The sequence below is a fragment of the Oryzias latipes genome, chromosome 13 (genome assembly GCF_053564925.1).
Source record: "Oryzias latipes strain Hd-rR chromosome 13, Olatipes_Hd-rR_3.1".
Lineage (NCBI taxonomy): Eukaryota > Metazoa > Chordata > Actinopteri > Beloniformes > Adrianichthyidae > Oryzias > Oryzias latipes.
In genome coordinates this window covers 6,458,323-6,477,405 of record NC_136249.1, presented here as the reverse complement: position 1 = coordinate 6,477,405, position 19,083 = coordinate 6,458,323, and the positions used below count along the sequence as shown (strand labels likewise).

The 19,083-nt window shown below is 39.0% G+C and overlaps 1 protein-coding gene across 3 annotated transcripts in view; it reads left to right on the top strand.

Annotated features, from left to right (window-relative positions):
- The first annotated feature begins 231 nt into the window (after positions 1-231).
- Positions 232-19,083, top strand: part of LOC101157876 (CMP-N-acetylneuraminate-beta-galactosamide-alpha-2,3-sialyltransferase 4) — a 43,859-nt gene continuing 25,007 nt past the window's right edge. The window contains exon 1 of one of the 3 annotated variants that reach the window (XM_023961430.2): positions 232-476. The gene's annotated coding sequence lies outside the window, so the exon portion shown is untranslated. The remainder of the gene's footprint in view (positions 477-19,083) is intronic. The other 2 variants (XM_078929472.1, XM_023961429.2) reach the window with 2 other exon arrangements.

The following is a 19,083-nucleotide window of genomic DNA, read 5'->3' as shown; positions in this document are numbered from 1 at the left end:
CAGCTGAAATATCTATGGAGATCTGTCAAACTTAGACCAATCAACTAATAAATGAATAAATAAATAAATCAGGGATAGTCGTGGAGGTTTTTGCGGGTTTATACCCTATGGGTTACTGAATCGTTGCTCTCACGGATCATTACGGATTATCTGCTCTCCTCCGCGTCAACAGCGTCGAGTTCAGACTTGATGATGCGCGTTTTCAGCTCGCTCTCCTGCGGCGCATGCGTTCCTGCGTTCCTGCGCACGCGCCCGCCCGTAAACCGTTAGGTCCGCGCACCTCTTGCTGCCTCGTGTGCGTGTGCGGATGTGGCTGCCGCCGCTTGAAACATTTGATGTCGTCTTCCTCACTTCTCTGTGCTTCGGCTGCGTGCGCAGGCATTTCCCTTTTCCAGTCCACACGGTCAACGTCCTCGAAGGCAACGGTTATGCGAGCGGGCCCCTCCATGGACCTCATCTGTCCGGCCGCTCTGCTGGTAAGTGAGGCTGCTGGACGCGATCAGGCGCGCGGCGGGGAAGCTCGGGCTCCACGCCTGTTGCTGGGACTTTAGAGGGGTTATGGAACAAAGATGATCCGCCAGATCGTGACTGCTCATGAAATGGGGTTTTTAGTCTGTTTTTTGGAGCTGTCCGAGACTTTTGGGTGTGATGACTTTGATGTTGGAGCGAGGGGTGATGGGACAGACTGAGGCATGGCGATCAGGACGAACATGGATGAAAGGAGAGCAGCTGTTGAATTTCAGTAATCTCTGGAGTACAGGAGGAGGAGGAGGAGTGGAAAAAGGAGTTTGAAGCGTTGAACGCCAGTTTTCTCATGAAAAACTAAATACACTTAAAGTAAAAAAAACTCCTGGAAACTATGTTGAGATGTATTTTCCCCCTCCCTTTTTGAGATTATTTGGAGATAGATTGAGATCATAAATACAAACTTTTGGGGAATTAGCAATACAAAAGACAAGTACAATGTCTATAGTGTTAAAAAAAAGATCTTTTAGATTGCGTAAAATGTGATCAGGTGACAGTTCCAATCCCTGCTGAAAGCTGGATAGGTAACTCAATACCCAGCATACAAAGTATCCAGTTTAGGGATTATTCAACAATGTTAACAGTTTTAAGTCATTTCAGTTAAACATTAACCAAATTCTTCCCTAATCTGTGGTGACACAATCTGACGCTTGTTTACGTTCCAAGAAACGTTTGCGTTTACTGGACCGATGCGTCCTTTTGAGAGGTGGAATGATCTGATTCCAAAGCGTCCACAGTCTCACGCTGCAGAATTATTAACATTGGGGGAGACGGGGTGACATTTGTAGGAAATATAAAATGACTGACTCTGCAAAATGGGTTTGTGAATTGCGAAAGCAGCTTCTCAGTGGGATTATTGTGAAATTTAATAAGGGGAAATGTAATGGTTTAGACTCTAGGAATAAGCACATCCTAACATGTAACATTAATAAAACAGACTGTGGGTTCAATTGTTGTTTTGGCCCTATATTGTTACTTTTTAGGAACACATTTGCACTATGTTGCCAACTAATTTGGGGTTTTACTGAATGTTTTTTGGATGAGGATGAAATTCTGATGGAAAATGGATTACGGTGATCTATATCTCACTGATGATCTTTTCCATAAGCAGCTGGGATATTTTCCACATACTGTAACAAGGCTTAGGTCATATGTGCACCTAAAAAAGGTCATATTTAGAAAAAGCCCGACATCAATCCGCTAAAATACTAAAGACAAGTTGTGTTCATCCTTGTACGAATTTAAGTATTTCCATGATTATTTTCATTTTAAATAGGGTTGCACGATAATATCAGATACTGATAATAATCGGCCGATAATGGACAGTATGCCGATAATTCTTCTAAGAAAAAAATTGGCAGATAAAATGGACAAATAACTAAAAGCTTAAACTGTCGTCGCCTCCTCACTCACCACTGTGTTTAGTTGTGCCAGCAAGGTGTCTGCTCACCCCCCATCCTGCATCCGCTAGAGCGAGCCGCGGTCCCCAACTTTTCTTGCGTCGTGGTCCGGTATGATGTCATAAGAAGTTTGCACAGACCGATCTTTGAGATGCGGTGAACGTGACTTGTAGCAACTCTACGATGAAGGAGGAACAGACACATGACAAGACGAACTCTGAGCTTTTATTTTGACAGGCATAACATTGTACATCGCACAGGTATCATCATCCTCTCCCCTTCTCACACTCATGGTGCAAAAAAGAAGTGCTGTCTATTAAATGTAGCTTTCTTTTTTTGGGGAGTCGAAGGCTGCCCTCCTTTCTCCTGGCTGGGCCTTTTCCCCTTGGCAAAGAAACTTTCCAAAGACATTTGTTTTTTATTCATTTTGCTAATTCCTGGGTTTTATTTTAGCGGTAACCTGTCATGTGACCGAGAAGTGCGCCTTCGTCAAAAGTGACACAGACGGATGGAACAGAGAATCGGGCCATATTTTAAAATAAAATATGATTCCCAAAATAAACAAAAAACTAAGTAATGTAAATGATTTATTCTTTCTGTGCGGCCCGGTACCAAATGACCCACGGACCGGTACCGCTGCGCTAAAGAGCTCTGTCTGCAACGTGGCGCAGCTCTCACCCATGTGGGCTTGTCTTACCGTGTCTGAGACCAACGACTCACTTGCTGTTTACAAAATGTGGTCGACAGAAGTGTCACAAACTAAAGAGGTAAAAAAAAGGTCAAGCTTTAACACCACAAATCTCACAATCTATTTAAAAATTCACCACCTCGATGTGTGGAAAGAACATGAAGCTGCCGTCATCGCTAGCGCTCATTCTGAAAAAAAAAAAAACAACCAAAAAAAACTGCAGGGCTTGCATGGAAATACCTGTCAGCATCCTGCACTAGCTTTGATAGTGTACGTTCTTTTCTTCTGCTGCAAATGTTCTGGATGAAAAAATCAACATCTAACCTGTCAGAAAGCAGAGATGCTACTTGTTATCAGGAAAAATGTCCCATTGATCCAAACCACAGTTAAAACAAAAAACGAAATGTAATTGAGTTGGTTTATTCCTTTTAGTCATTCTGGTTTGTAAAATGCTTGAATGCCTATATTTCTGAAAAGTTTATTTCTATGAGCGACCATTTATTTTGCACATCAAAAAACTTTATAGTTATTATTTTGCACTTCAGTTTCAAACAAAGCAATACCTTTTGCACTTTAAGATTCAACTATTACTTTTCCAAGTTATTATTTCGGGCATTATATGTATTGAAAAATGTACTTGTTACGTTGGTATTTACGTTAGTCATTTGTTCCAACCATTGAAATGCACTTTTCTCTGTTCACAGATGTATGACAGACTGAAAAGGCTAATGAAGTGTTTGTACAATCTGTTGTTCCATTTATTTGCAGGTAAAACTAGTTCTGCAAATTTGTTGAACACATTAGAGCCGTTCGCTGTTACTTTGTACTTACTAATATTTTTTTCTTAAGTATTTAAAAAAATATGGGTTGAGTATCAGTATCAGCTACAAGAGGCAGGAAAATATCTGGTATCGGTTGTAAAAAGTCATTATCGTGCATCACTAATCATAATACAATGCATCACATGTTTGCAATGTGTGAAAGGATCATAGTTGCAATTTTTAATGCATTTTTTCAGTTTTTATTAATGTTTGGTTGATTTAATTTGTCTTAAATTTTTAATTATTTGAAGGGAAAAGTGCAGGTTGCTTTCACGAGATAATTAGGGCTGCACAATATGAGAAAAACTCGCGATATTAGTGATCAATATTGCGACGATATAACATGCTGCACATGAACAAATAGCCAAACAACCAAAAACACGTGTCCATTTTTAAATGAGAGTAAACATAACTAACATTACATTTCAAATGACCCTCGTCTACATTGGAGGAGAACATCTAACGTAACAAGGGTTCCATCTGATTGGTCAACAACGTGAAGGCCTTCATCCGATTGGTCAAATGCATGAGTGGATCTATTCGATTCCCTAAATCCTTCAAGCTGCAATGAGTTTTCGCCGTCTTTTGCGATATACGTATTGCGCAGATTGATATCGTGATAACGATAAATTTGCGATTTATTGTGCAGGCTTAGTTGTACTGTTTGCTTTGAGGCTGTGTACCGTTTTTACATTTATTTTTCTATTACTAATAATGAAAAAAAAAAAAAAACTGAAAAAAAAGGGTGTAGCACACTCTCATGTCATGGTCAAATGGAGACATGCAACAGGCAAACTTGACTTGGCTAAGTAGGTTTAGTCCCCCATAGCACATACGTTTACAGCTCCACACAGTGATGAAGGATTCGTCTTAATGATAATCACAAATCAAGACAGGTGCTGAGTCTTTAATTTCATACCTTAAAGCTTCGTACAGGATTGTTGATTAATAATCCGTCGCAGTGAAGCGTTTCCCGGCGACTCTAGTTTATACGTAACAACTACATGAAACCGGATGATGGTGACGGTCAGATGTCTCAAATATGAAGACTGGAAGACCTTTTTTCTTGTTGCCACTTGTCACGTGTTACTAATTGGTAGGATGTTTCCTCTGCTGGATCGTCTGTCTTCCAACCTTTTGCTTGGAGTAACAAGAGCTGGTGCCAGAGATTTTGGAAATTGGTGCAGAGGTTGCCATAGTGATTGTGGCTGTCTAAGAAAAAGGAAAAAAGGAGATGAACTCATCTGCCATCCCCCTTAGTGCAAGGCAATTATTTTAACTGACGGGCCACATTGGGTTCTAAAATTGGATAGAAGGGCCGGACTAGGAACAGATGCGTGGAGTGAGAAAGAAATAACATGGATTCTGGAGGAAAATATTTGGATTGAAAATTATATTTTAAAACAGAGCAATTAAGAGTTTTTAGATTAAAACTTTTGTTCTCAATTTAGAGCCAATTGCATCAGCAGCTTGATGTACCTCGTGTAAAGCTTAGAGAAATGCTGCATTCATGTAGTGTTTGAATGATGGAAGAATGAAAAACAACAAATCCTCCAACACCACATGGATGATAGAGGAGGTCCACAAACTTTTTCTAGTGAGGCCACAAGAACTCTTTCTCTTTAAATTTCTTTTATCTTTCTTTTTTTGTAAAGTCCTAAAATAAATAACACTATTTATGGAATAAAAAAATGACAGAATAACTGGGATTTTCAAAGACAAAAAGTCAGGAAAAAATATACTAATACATTAAAAAGAAAAAACAATAAATAGACTTTTAGGGCTGCAGCTCCTCACACGTCTCACAGTTTGCGCTCAAACTAAGCAGCTGTGTCCTGTGCGTCTGTTTCTCATCCAGTACTAATGAAAAAAAGCAAATTTCTATGTTTTCTACTGCAGCTACGCATATTTCTGCGTTACCTTTTTCACCAGTACAGAGTTCCCTCGTTTATTGCAGGAGTTACGTTCTAAACATAACCCGTGATTGTTGAAATCCACGGTAGTCTGATTACAGACGTTTATGGCAGTAAAACTCCTCACTGCAGAGTTCCTACACTTTTCTCACACAGACATGAACATTTTCACACTTTTCTATTGTTTAAATTCTCAAACTTTCATAGAAATGAGGTCCAGGATCTTAGAATGAAAACAAAGATCTGATCGATCACAGATTTCTGATCTGAAGATCTCCGCATTTCTGCACAGGAGACACGGCACGGACTGAGGAGATTGATTGACAAGGTCTCCAGCCAATCAGGACACAGAACAGGATGCGCTGGTTAAAAAAAAACAGCATAGTCACTCTAATAATATGCGTATTTGGGTGACTGCGACTGTAAAGTGCTTTGGGCCTTAAAGCAATGTAGAAAAGTGCTATATTGGTATAAAAATTTACCATTTTTAGTTCAACCTTTTTTGACTTTTGCCTCTGTACTCAATTTAAATCTGGTCGATATGGCCATGACATAAAATCTCAGATTATTTAATTTCAAATTTCATTTTCGGTTTTAATCGTTTTTTTTCTCCCTGTTTTTACTTTCTTTAACAAAGATTACAAATGACTAATATATATTTAACAAGAACTATTTTATTCTAACATCTCGTTTGGAAATTGTCTCTAACTTAAAGTTCATTTAAATAGAAGCTGTAAAATGTTTGCAGATCAATGCAGCTGATGTTTTGGAGCTACCGCTAGCCTGAAGGAACTGTCCTGGAGCCATCAGACTGCCAGAAAGAGAGGTTTCCTCCAGGAAATATACTGTAGTTCGTCTCCACAGAGGAACTTCCCAGGTCACGACTGGCCTTCTTATTCAGAAATAGAGTGCTAAAGCAGTCTACATGAATGAACACACTTTCCTTTGAGAGTTTCTGATCCTTTTAGAGAGTACTTTGATCACTTTGTTTCACAGAAACATGACATGTCCATGCTGGCATATATGTCACATTTTAAACTGGTTAAACCCTCAGATCCTTTTAGAATGGTCGACCCCACATTCTCCGACTTCATTAGTAAACATCCTGCTGATTATTTTCACTTAACGGCTCACCCAAAAAAGAGCTCTCTCTAAGAGATATGAAAGATTTTTGCACCAATGTCTAAAATTGTAAGTCAATTCTGTATAAAGATTCAGTATTTTTGTTGTTCAAAAATACATTTTTTTTATTCTTCCTTTACTTTTTAATACCTTTTTCCTTTTTTTAGGTTTAGGTTTAGTTTTCTTTTTCGTATTTTTTTTTTTTTTTTTACATAAAAGCAAAATCCGTAGATTTTAATTAAATGGCTTTGGTAGTTTTATCTTACCCAAAATGGAAATTCCAGCTCCATCCTTAATCGAACATATATTCTGCAACTCGATTTTTTCCACAGATAAAATGTTATAAAAAAAATGTAATATCATATTCTTTTTTTTTTGGCAAGTTTAAAAAACATCTGTACAGTTCATACTGTAATAAATACGCCCGTAACGTGTCATTGCTGAACCATCAGGTTCTGCCCAATCACAGTGATCACAGTGCACTGCAGTGTTGTGGAACTAGGGGCTGGTGGTGAATGTGGGGTCTGTTTCACGATGATTGAACATTTCTAATTAGGGCTGGGTATCGCCAATAATTTCCAGATTCGATTCACAATTCTTTCTATTCTTTTATTCCAGTTGATTCAATTCAATTTTGAATGTACACATTAAGATATATTTGTATAGAAATACATTAATAATCTGTATGTTTTGAATATATTCAGATTAATCTGATACGGTAAAATTTAATAGTGAAATAATAAAACAGTGAGATTATTAACAGCATAGTGTTACATGAGTTCTCAGAAGGAGAAGCTCCAATAAAAATGTGCAGATCATTATGTTCTGCCTCTCCTGGAGGGCGTTTCTGTTTGGCCACTAGGTGGAGCTCACGCTATCAGTGTTTCACGCAAGCACACCCCCCATAGTCCGCGGTCATAGACGGGTTGGGCGGATTTTTACTGGTTCTGGCGGTTTTCAGATGTTTTTAGGCTGTAAAACTGTGACACTATCTGGCATCACTGCACACTATAGCATTACACTTTATTCTAGAAGATTTAAGCAAAAACCTGTACTGGTTACTCTTAAAAAAACTTTTTACTAAAAGAGTTAGGAAATTTCATGCATGTGAGTTTATAAAGCGGTTCATTTTGTCAGCAACGTATGCTTAAGTTGACTGAGCGTTAGCATTAGCTGTCCTATGGGAAATTCCATTATACGTTACCATCAAGCTAGTGGACCTTGGGTTTACTGCTGTTATGCGTTAGGAAAAGCATAAATGAAAAATTCTACTTTTATGGATTGATTGTTGATTTATTAACCGTGGATCAGTTCAGATCGATTAATTGATTTGAACAACCCCAGTCCTATTTCTAACATTAGCTATTGCATCTTTCAGATAATCAGAAAGATATGTAGTTAGCCTACTGCAGTGTTTGTCAACCTTTTTTGAGCCACGGTTAACCTTGACCTTGACAAAAATCCCCAACACACCAGCAACCAAAAAATAAATAAAAATGAGAAACTATCTATAGTCTGTATTGATGTCCATGATCTGGAGGAATTTTTTGTAAAAAATTGAGTCACAAAAAATTTGAGGTTGCAGCTGTTTTTCCTAAAAGTTCAAATGGTTTTCAATAGTCATTTTTAACTAAAGTAGTTGTAAATTTGTCCAGGTAGTTGCTTTTCCCGCCAATTTATTAAAATGCAATTTCATGTAATCAAAAATCCCATTCTTTTCTACAGTGTAATTTTTTGAACCTGCTGGACGTTTGTCCAAAAGTGTTTTGATAAACCTGATGGTCCTGCCGCGAGTGGGAGGAGGTACTGTCAAAAGCTTTTCATGTAAGCCAGTCCTACTTTGTCTCTAGGCGATTGTAACACAGACTTACGAATACGTGGCGGCTTGCCGACCAACAAATAGGTTGAAATAAGTCTGTCCAGTCTATCAAAAAATGATTTATTCAGGAGGATTGGGAGATGTTGAAATAAATATAAAAACTTTGGGAGGATAACCATCTTTACCAGGCTCACGCGACCTGCCAGTGAGAGGGGAAGTGTTGACCAGCGGGCAAAATCCCTTTCAATTTGTTCCATCAGGGGGGTGACATTTTTAAAAAATAGCGCCGGCAAGGAGAGCGTGACCTGAACATCGAGGTAATGAAAACCGTTAGTTGACCATCGAAATGGCAACATTGCAGGGTTGAGTGCTGTGGCTAACCCAGTCGACAAATGCCTCACCCAATCCGAATTTGGCCAGTACGGAACAAAGGAAGCTCCACTACAATCTGTCGAAGGCTTTCTCTGCATCAAGAGAAACCACAACCTCTGGCAGCGAAGAGCCAGGGGAACTAATTATATTAAAAAGGCGTCTGGTGTTGTAAGAGGACTGCCTTCCTGGCAGGAAGCCTGTCTGATCCATATCTATGACCGAAAATAACACATGGTGTAGTCGAGCGACTAGAATTTTTGACAGAATTTTAAAATCCACATTCAAAAGGGAGATGGGCCTGTAACTACTGCAAAGGAGGGGATCTTTATCCTTCTTGAGAAGAAGGGAGATTGTATCGTCTGAGAGCGTATCAGGAAGGCCACCTAGTGTAAAGGCTTTATTGTACATGTCTTTCAGGAATGGAACAGGTATGGCCTCTGAAATACGCTTTGGAAGTCTCCCATAGGATGGGCCTACTTGTTCCAGACAAATCATTCAAATAAAAAAATAAGACAATCAGCGAATGAATTAATTTTTTGTAGGATTCTTCTACCAAAAGGACAGAGTTAAACAGGCACAATTTAAAATGGGCAGACTGAGCAGACAGAGCCAAGTCGAGAGAGACAGTCGCATGGTCAGATATGGCAATGCTGTGGTAGTCAGAAGAGATCACTTTAGAGATGAGTCTCAAATCGGAAAGGAAATAATCTATACGCGAATAAGAACGATGAACATGCGAGAAGAAGGAAAACGATTTAGCAGTAGGAGACTTATATCTCCAAGGGTACACAAGGCCAAACTGCTGTGAAAGAGTCAACAATGTCTTTGCTGCCTTAGATACTGGAGCTGATGTGTTGGCTGATCTGTCAAGCAAAGGGTCCTGCACAAGATTAAAATCACCTATAATAATGTAATGGTTCTGACTATCTGGAAAGGATGCGAAGAGTTTAGTTATAAAAGAGCTGTCATCCCAGTTGGGACCATAAACACATACAAAAAGGTAATGGTTGTAGTGAAGTGTACCAGAGATCATCACACATCTGCCATTCGGGTCCAGGACCGACTTCTTAAAATTAAACGGAATACGCTTACGGATAACTGCTGTACCACGTGCCCTTAGCGTTAAATGTTGAATGATAAACCTCTCTTATCCAATTCTTTTTCAGTTTGGGAACTTCCTTGTTTAGCAGGTGAGATTCCTGAAGGAAGCAAATGTCACCCTTAAGACGATTCAAATGTGTCATCACCCGTCCCATTACCCATCCCCTTCACATTCCAGGAGATGAGTCTAAGTGACCCGGTTATATTATTTGAGGACATAAGTTAAGTTTTCTGATATTAAACTCCATAACGATAGACGAAGAGAGGGAGAGAAATAAAAAGTAAAATCATTAAGTAAAAAATAAAATTAAAATAAACAAATAAATAAAAATAAACAGCGTAACCCATTCATCCCCTTAACCCCCTTCCCCACACAACAAAAAATCAAATATCCTTTGCACTAAGGCGTCAGTGACGCTCTGTCGAGGATCTTCCGTGGTCAACCTGAAATTGTGTGTATGCAATTCCCGATTGTAAAAGAAAAATTAAGTCAAATTCAAGTGATAGACTAAAATGTGTGCTGTACTACAGTTATATATGCATATATTGTTGCAATTTTAATAGAAAAAAATAGTACCAAAAAAAGGAATAAAAATAAAAATCAGCAACATAACATAAATAGCAAACAATGATAAAAAAATAAACAGATTTCTAAATTTTAAATAAAAAGGGAGAAAAGGCATTTATATTAATGAAGTAAATCAGGGAAACAGAACCCGAATCTGATTTTAAAAAAAGGGGGTACGTACAAAAAGGTAAAGGATGAAGAAAAGAAGAGAAAATTAATTTATTTTAACATTTCAGCATGGTTAAGATGAACAATGGTATTTCCTTTACATGGAGAGCATTAGCTAAAGAGAATGTTGCTTAATTACTACAAAATGTATGTACATTTAAAAAAAAAACATAACGTCATTTATCAAGAATAAAATAAATAAATAAAAATAGAAAAGTATGACTTCCGGTTTGTACACCAATGGGATAGCTGTGTAGCGGGAGAGTTCCCGACTGAACCAGAGAAATTTATCATAAACCCCCCGGGAACGGTGATATCAACTACGGAAGTTGAATATAACATCGAGGGGAAAAAGAAAACACCAAAGACCAGTGCTTTGCAGCGGATTTGTGGAAGTAAACTGACTTTGGAACGGGCTAATGTTAGCTGCTAAGGCTAATAACCGCAGGCTCAGCAGTTTGATTTTGATTTTATTGATTTATTTCAAGCATTGTCGTCAAAGTAATAAAGAATTTACACATATTTATCAAACTCATTACAGAAATGATGAAATGCATAGATTAAAAAGACAGAAAACAAAACAAAAATGTCACTTAAATCATATATGCTTAATTAAATACAGTGATCATTAACTGAGGTATAAGTAGAGTTTGATTTATTTAAGTTAAAGTTTGCTAATAAACAAGCACAATGGCACAAGACAGTTTACTAAGAGCTAATAGAAACTAAGAGCGTTTCGCCAAGAAAACAATGAAAAACTGAAAAGTATGAAAGAAGACATTGCTAAAGTGAATAACCGAATGGAAGAAGCTGAGGGGAGGATTGAGAAACCAGAGGAGCGAGTCCAAACCGTGGAAGACGTGATGGCGGAGCTAATGCAGGTACACGTGAAGCTAACAGACAAGCTAACGGACCTGGAAATACGCGACAGGAGAGAAAACATCAGGATTTATGGTGTGCCAGAAACATCTGAGCGAGATTCCCCCTCAATGAGAGCTTTTGTGGAAGCCTTACTACCTGAAGGTTTGAAGCTAGAGGACGCGGAGAATATAAACATCAAACGAGCCCATCGCTCAGTTGGGAGCCCCCCCCCCCCCCTAACGGAGCTTCACCACGCTCTATTCTGGTGAAGTTCTTAAGCTTCAAGGCCAAAGAGCAAATAATTCGCAAAGCATGGCAACAAAATGGCTTTACCTGGAAAGGTAAACAGATATCTTTGGACAATGACTATCCTCCACTCATCCTCAAGATAAGAAGAGAGTATACAGCTATCCGGAGGATTCTAAAAGACAAACAGATCCAGCTCCAAACCTTATTTCCTGCAAGGCTGAAGGTGAAGTATGCTGATGGAATAAAGATCTACAACACAGCAACAGAAGCAAGTGAAGACATGTGCAAAAGAGGATTTCCTGTAGAGGTCATGAAACCACCAGAAACTGTTCGGCAGCAACTCAAGCAGCTGACCTGGAGCAGAGTGACCAGAGGGGCCAGCCGCACTACACCAGGCCCACCGGGTCCGAGTTATAAAGAAAAACTGAGAGCTTTCAGGAGAACCGGTGCTGACCCGGCGGTGGAGTGAGTTTTATAAATACAGGGGAAAGGTTTCTCAATGTTAACTTTGGTTTTCTGTGTCTAATAGAACAGAATTCATTAGAACTTCTCTGAGGAGATCTGCATTTTATTTTTTTATTTTTTTTATTTATATTTTTTTTACCTTTAATTGAAATAAAAATATTAAGACCTGATGGTCATCAGGTGTATAAATAAGTAACTGATGTTATACGTGGTTCTATCAGTGGGACAATCTCCCACACCTAAAGCCCCTGCTGAAAAAGGGCCCCCCCTACCAAAGTGAGGAGGACACTGCCTTTAGAGGCTCGACAGGGTCTATTTCTAAGACCCCTACCTTGGAAGTTAACGTTACTTAAATTCGTTTTTAGTTATGTTCAACTGTTAAGTTTCCTTTCTGTTCAGAGTTCACTGTTTGAAATGAGGAGCAGGGAATATATGTGCAAAACATTCAAATGTGAAACATTATGTATGACAGAAACATAAAACTGGTTACACTTAATATCAATGGCTTACATAATCCAGTTAAGAGGCGGAAAACATTGTCCAAACTAAAACAAGATTAAGCAGAAATAGTCTTTTTACAAGAAACACATCTCCCAGATGCTGAGTATCTAAAGTTGAATAAAATGGGCTTTAAACACATTTTCTATTCTTCCCATAGCTCAGGTTGGAGGAGAGGAGTGGCCACAATGATAGCTGGGGCAGTGAATTACGAACAAATATCAGAATACAAAGACAAAGAAGGCAGGTATATTTTATGATAACAGGAAAAATTAATAGTAATCTAATTACATTACTAAATGTGTACGTTCCCGCGGTAGCGACTGGTCCTTTTATAGACATATTTTTGAATTAATATCAGCAAAACTTCAAGGAACCTTGATATGCGGTGGAGACTTCAATACTGCATTGAATAACTAACTCGATTCCTCAAATGGCAAAGGTGACTATAGAAAGATTGGGAAAAAGATGAGACATCTCATGGAGGAAATGGGCATAGTTGATGTATGGAGGGAAAATAATCCAACAAAAAGAGAATATACTCACTACTCACATCCTCATAATGTTTACTCTCGTCTAGATTACATATTTTTGTTCAAAAATGACCTACTAAGAGTGAAAAACAGTGAAATTGGAATTTGTGCAATTTCTGACCATAATCCAGTTACAGTAAGTTTGTACTTGGCTGGAAAGAAAAGATCCACTGTTTGGAGATTAAACAATAACATCCTAAATTTCCAAAATATCAAAGATAAATTAAACAATGAAATTAAAGAATACTAAGTACATAATGATAATGGTGAGGTATCACCAGCAACTCTCTGGGATGCTCTAAAAGCAGTTCTGAGAGGAAAAATAATTAGCATCTCATCCTACCAGAAAAAAGCTAGTCAACAGAAACTGAAGTGCTTAGGAGAAAAACTGTTTAGACTTCAACAGGAGCATTTCCAAAATGTAAGACCAAAAATAAGACTGAAATTATAAAATTATAGAAAGAAATTGATGACATCAAAACACTGGCTGTGCAGAAAAAACTTGTTTTAATGAGACAAAAATATTATGATGTAGGTGGCAAATCTTTGAAACCTCTATCTTATAAACTGAGAAAGCAACAAGCAGAGAGAGCAATATATAAAATAAAAATCTTTCAAGTAAAAAAACTGAAACGGAGCAGGAGAAAATTCAACAGTGTTTTCATGAATACTATAAAAAATCTCTTCTCAGAAACATACATAAATAATAGTGACCAAATAGATGCATTTTTAAAACAATTAGATTTGCCATCTCTAACAGTTAAGCAAAATGAAAAATTGTTTACAGCAATTACCGTGATGATCAGAAAACAATCAGAAAACTAAAAAGAGGAAAAATGGCGGGTGCAGACGGGTTTAAAAGACTGGTATAAAACAATGGAAACTCACCTAATTCCAACCTTATTAAAAACATTTAACTGGGTGATGGAGAAGAAAATAACTCCATTGTCTTGGAATGAAGCAATAATCTCGATAATCCGCAAACGGGAAGGACAGACTGGATTGTGCTAACTACCGGCCAGTTAGTGTTTTGAACATCGACTACAAACTGATCACTTCTATAATATCAAGGAGATTGGAAACAATTCTCCCAATGCTGATACACAAAGACCAAACAGGATTCATTAGACAAAGACAGACACAGGACAGCATCAGGAAAGTACTAAATATAATTCATCAAGTTGTTCAACAAAAACAGGAGACACTAGTGATAAGCCTGGATGCCGAGAAGGCATTTGACTCGGTGAGGTGGAAATTTTTATACAAAGTACTTGACAAATTTGGCTTTCACAAATCAATGATTGAGAGTTTCAGGGTTATATAACAAACCAACTGCCAGGATTAAAATCAATGGAGACCTCACTGAGATGATAACCTTAGAGAGAGGAACTAGACATGGATGTAACATGTCTGCTCTTTTATTTGCATTATACATTGAATCTCTTGGGCAGTGGATCAGGCAAAGAGCAGACATAAAAGGAGTAAAAGTTTCAGGAAAAGAACAAATGCTTTCCTTATTTGCAGATGATTTATTATTAGCAATATCTCAACCTACAAAAACCCTACCCATAATTAGTGAATCCCTCAAATAATTTGGCACTCTGTCAGGATACAAAATTAATGTAAACAATTAAAAACAGATCAAGGTTGCAGAAATCTCCCTTGTTTACAAGACTACTTCTGTGTTGCCCAGCTGAGGCCTCTTATCTGCATGTGCTCTCCAGTTTACACTGCAGGATGGAAAGACCTGGAGCTGAAAGCCTTTGAAAGAATACCATTAAAAGCTTTATTAGCTGATATCAAGTTACAGGGGGAACTTCCTTTAACAGAATGACCCTTACTGAAGAATATGATGATTAAAACCTGGAATGACACAGTTAAAAAATGCATTTTGGTGGACTCCAAAATTCTCAGATGGTGTGCGTACGACTCAGAGTTTACCCCTAACAAGTATGATGATAGATTTAAATTATGGATTGCAAAAGGGTTAACAGATTACAACTCATTTGTGCATGGGGGAGCGTTTCAAACATTTTATACCCTAAAAGAAAAACACGGGTTAATTTCTTAAGATTTCTTCAGATATTTACAGGTCAGGCACTATTTCAATCAAAAAATGAAAATACCCACAGATGACCCAAGGTTTCTTAAAACTTTTAAAACATTAATAAAAGCAATATGCCCTACGAAAATAATTTCAAAATTATACAATAGTATCTTGACGCACAAGGGGGTGAACAGGTACTATGTAAAGGAAAGATGGGAGCAAGAAGGAGGGCTCACTATTACAGAGGAGGATTGGGAACAAGTATGTCGGAAACAATGGGTCACAACAGGATCAAACATTTGGCGTGAATTTTGTTGGAAGAGCATAATGAGGTTTTTTTACTACACCTTCTCAGAAAAAATACCTAGTAAAATTGATGGCCTAGACAACAAAAATAAGAAAACTGCTCTACATTCTACTGGCAGCCAGTAAGAAAGCAATAACCAGAAAATGGCTTAAACCTGAGCAACCAACGACAGAGGACTGGATTGATGTGGTACAACAAATTTATATAATGCACTTATTACAAATACGGCTGGATGTCTTTTACGCTACTTGGTCTATATGGACAGAATATGTTAAGCCTGTGAGATCAGACTTCATCTGAAACTTCACTAAAATCATGTGATATCATTTATGTTTTGAAAATCCCTGCTTCCTCATGTTCCTTTTTCATTTATTTTTTGTTCTTTTTTTATTTTTTCATTAAAAACTGAGAAAGCAAGAACATTGTAATCCATCAAAACAATGTGCAATTTATCATGTGCTTTTTCAATAAAAAAATTAATTAAAAAAAAAAATAATAATAGAAAAGTATAATTGTTTTAGGTATCCTGCTATGCGTAGCTTTGTGACCAGTTGATCAGTCCGCTCACCTCTGGTCCCTACTCCGCAAGGATGAGAAAGAAAGTCTGTGTCGTCCTTAATGGAGCCGTCTTTCAGCACGACAGACAGCCTTGCCAGGTATCTCAGAGCACGTTTAAAGCCTTGTCCATAAAGCCTCTTCATCACGTCTTGTTATTGGGTGCGCTGCTCCAAAACATCCGGGCAATAATCCTCGAAGATGTGAATGGGAGAACCTTTTAAGGTCAGCTTTCCTCGTAGTCTGCGTGCCGTCCGCACCACAAGCTCCTTGGTCTGGAAACGGTGAAAACAAACCAGGACATACCGCTGTCTCTCTGAAGGCTTAGATTTAGCAACTGGCGAGCGCTGTGCTCTTTGTAGGGAGACGTCAGAATGTCGCTGCGTAGCTGCGAGAAGAAGGCAGTGGGCGTAGAGCCTTCGATGTTTTCAGGTAGCCCGGCAATGCGAATGTTATAGCAGCGGCTTTGTCCTTCAGCATCCGCTAGTTTTGCCTTAAGCTTAGTATTGTCCAAAGTTAGAGAGGAGAGCTTGGACTGAATCTCAGCCACTTCGGCATTAGGAGAATCCGCTGCGCTTTCTAGTTGGACAATGTGTTCTGTATGGTCATCGACAGAGGCTTGAACGCTGGTCAATTTAGCTTCGTGTCTGGTGTAGGTATCTTTAATCTCAGCCAGCAGCTCTGCTTTGGTTTCCGCTAACTTAGCCGTTAGCACCGCGGTGAAAACTCCAACACTACTCTCCTCTTTTTCCTCGTCTCTTCGGTTTTTTCGTGACATACTCACGGTCAAATTTGCTCGTCGAGTAATGATGACAACATGCTACTGAGCAGGGTCAGATAATAAGGGATTGACTTATAAAAGTTATGAAAGTTTGGGAGAGCAGACGTCTGCGTCTAGTCACTCATCCGCTACAACCGGAAGTCCATTGCATCTATTTTTTTAAGTATTCTTAGGCAAGGGGACCTGAAACAGAACATCAATGGGGGACCTTTCTGTGTGGAGTTTGCATGTTCTCCCCGTGCATGCGTGGGTTCTCTCCGGGGTCTCCGGAGAAGAAGCTCTTCCTCCCATCGTCCAAAAACATGCTTCATAGGTCAATTGGCAAGTCTAAATTGTCCGTAGGTGTCAGAATGAATGGGGGTGTAAAATAGAGCTGTGAAGGTGTGGGATTTTTGATCACTTCTGCGATGAACCAGCAAGGGGCGCGGATTCGCCGTTAACCACACCCCCCACCCCATAACAGTTACAACTAACTACTACCTATCTAGCTAATGACCTAACTATATAGGTGTTGTAGAATGACTATGTGTATGTGTGTCAGCACGCTGCTTGTGTAGGAGGAAGGAGCGTACGCACGTGTGTTGGGGGTGTGTGTTGATTCTTCTGCAGCAGACTGCTCTGGAGCTGCAAGCGAAGCTTCACCTGTGCTCTCTGGTACAGACATCTTCTCAGAATATTATATACTGCCCAGTAATAAACGAGACAGACACTTTGTCACTTTGTCACCTTTCCGGTAGCCACGAAGCCTGACACCCATGAAGAACACGGGGCAGGAGGCTCCGCCTTTGTTTATACAGACACGTAACTTTGCGTTGCACAAAATAGTTACCAAACAAAACATGTAGTGACATTCATCAAAACCTAACAGCGCGCATTTTTGGTGTTACAGAGTGAACAGTAATAAACCCCCCCAACACAAAATCCTCCGGCGGGCGCCCGCTCACTCAAGAACGCACGCAGCTTGTAATGGAAATTAATACAATGGAAATTAATAATAAGAACGCAGTAAATTTGTCGTATTTCCTCACGAGACGGAAACTTCTGTTGTAGAATGAGGATGTGTATGTGCTGCTGAAACCGCGCACTTGTGTGTGTTAGAGGGAGTGCGCGCAGCGCAAGAGGGAGTGAGAGGCGCTGCGCAGAGAATGAAGGAGAGCAGTACTAAAAGGTTTTCCCCGGAAACCCTTGAAGTCTCAACACAGGACTAGCAGAAAAAGTAAATTATCAGCAAAGGTGAATGTGTTTATTATAGTTCCAATCACGCACCAAATGCAGAACTTTCAAAATAAAATGATAAAAATAAAGAAAAAAAAAACAAAAAAAAAAAACATGAGGTTATTGTCACACCCCTAGTGTAATATGACTGCGACAGACTGGCGACATATCCAGGGTGTCCCCTGCCTTTGCCCTAAGTGGCCGGGATAGGCTCCGGCAGCCACGTGACCCCGAAAGGGACAAAACGGAAGAAAATGAATGAATGATCTTTATGCCATCTTTATATAGATGTCAAGGTTCTGACTTTTTCCTTAATAAAGAGAAGAACCACGCAGGAGATAAGAACTTTTGCTAGACTTCTGCAGAAGGAGAATCAATCTGTGACAGCGTGAACTGTCACAGAGGAGTTCTGCCTTCCCAGTGCATCCTGTCTGGTTTTATTGTTGGCCAGGGTTGATAACATAAAAGTAGGTCATTCAATCAAGCAGTACAGGAACATCATATTCATGTATAATCAGAACTTTTCAGGTCATTGTTTTCTTACTAAAAGATAGAACTGAGACGAACATATCATGGTGATAATAGCGTTTAAGCAAATGATAATTACATAACCCTAACATCCCTCCCTTTTTATCATTTCAAACACGTCATAAGTAAACACAGATAAATGGAAGGTACAAACGTGAAACATGGTTATTTAATCATAAGAACGAGGCATCAAAACATAATTTCACCACTTGCTTTTGCACCTTCAGTGAGAGATTCAAACGATGCCTCTGAAGTAGGAGCATTTACGTGGGGAGGGGTCCTCTTCAGCTTGTTGGACAAGCTGGTAATGAATGAAAGCCTGCGTGGTAGCCTTTGTGATCATGGGCATGACACAAGGCAGAGCGCAGGTTGTAAAAAGACAAAAACATGCACAAAACGATGAGTATATGGTCAATAATTTTAGCAGGAGGTGCCACCATGGGCATGATGGGTTCCGGGTTACAGCGAGGACGCGTGTGTGGCTCGCTGGGCTATACAACTATCTTTAACTGACTTAGAAAGTTGATTTTCTCCAAAAAACAGAGCT